Source organism: Solanum pennellii, chromosome 6 (genome assembly GCF_001406875.1).
Source record: "Solanum pennellii chromosome 6, SPENNV200".
In the NCBI taxonomy this organism is placed as follows: domain Eukaryota; kingdom Viridiplantae; phylum Streptophyta; class Magnoliopsida; order Solanales; family Solanaceae; genus Solanum; species Solanum pennellii.
The window spans coordinates 34,248,251-34,249,650 of record NC_028642.1 but is presented as its reverse complement, the minus strand read 5'-3'; positions in this window follow the sequence as shown (position 1 = coordinate 34,249,650).

The following is a 1,400-nucleotide window of genomic DNA, read 5'->3' as shown; positions in this document are numbered from 1 at the left end:
TTTTAACAATCTAAGAGTCTAACTATCAGGTGTCTAACTATCGGGTGTCTAACCTCAAAAATGAGGTTTTTTGAACTATTTATAAAAAAATTAAAAACCTAATTAAACAAGGATTCTAATTGCTGGAAATCTTCCAAAACGCGGTTGGGTCGACGGACCTCGCGACGGACCGTCGTGGACTCCGTCGTCCCATACTTGGTGCAATTTCTTCTGCTGCTTTCTTCATTACCCTCGACGGCAAGTATGACGGACCGTCATAGGCACAAAGGTCCGTCGAGGGTCTTCGTTCAAAAATACGTCAACTCTCAAAATCTGGGTACTGGGATCACTTCTCTGAACTTCACGACGAACCTGCAGGACGGACCGTCATAGCCATGACGGACCGTCACAAGCTTCGTAATCCCACACTTGGTCAGACTTCCCCATCTTCCTTCAGCAGCTGCACTATGCTGCCACCTACGGACCGTCACAGGCACGACGGACCGTCATAAGCTCCGTAGGTGGTCTCTTCTGCATTTTTTCACTCAAAATCTCCGCATTCAGCTTTGGACAGATTTCCTGCAAAACAAAGAGAAACTTATATCAAAATTAGCACAAAAAGGCTTTCGGACACACTTATCTTAAGGAAAAAGTATTAATTATACCGTGAAACCACGGTATATCATCACCCTCAACTTAAATTCGTTGTTTGTCCTCAAGCGACGCACTATGACTCACTACACAATCCTTGTACAATAGTATCCATGTTTTGCAATCATTTGGCTATCAATCCCGATTAATCTCATCAAATCTATGCATGCTATCACTATTAGGCTTGAATTTTGTGGGATCAGAACATGACACAGACTCACCATGCATTAACACCTATCCTCTTCAATTTCTCACCGAGGTGCTAACAATTCTGGTATTGCAACTAATGTCCTCACTTTAGAACAAAATCCTCATTTTTCAGACAATGATTTCAGTTTGAGTATAAGGATTACTTTTCAACACTCGCTCTCAGAACAAAGTCACACTCATTCATACCTATTGCCATAAGCTTGCCCTTATTTTCACTGCCTTAAGTTCGCTATACAACCCTTAGGATCACGATAGGACTTTTTTTAGCTTGTAACATAGATTAGGGTCAGGTAGGGTATATTTAGGTATATTTTAGTGACTTTTCGCCCTCCTTGACATATCGGCTAAACCTTCCCTTTTCTATCATTTTATCTCGCCCAGTTTCTCATATTCTTTCACCTTGCTATTTTCTCTTCTTTCTTCATTTGTGTCAGTGACTCTCTTCTTTTCTTGCTTGTATTTCTTTTATATTTTTCTTTTTCTTTACTTTTCTTTCAACTAGTTTTGAGTCACTTTATTTTTGTTCTTTCTCTATCTTTTGTTCTTTCAACCCCACTTTC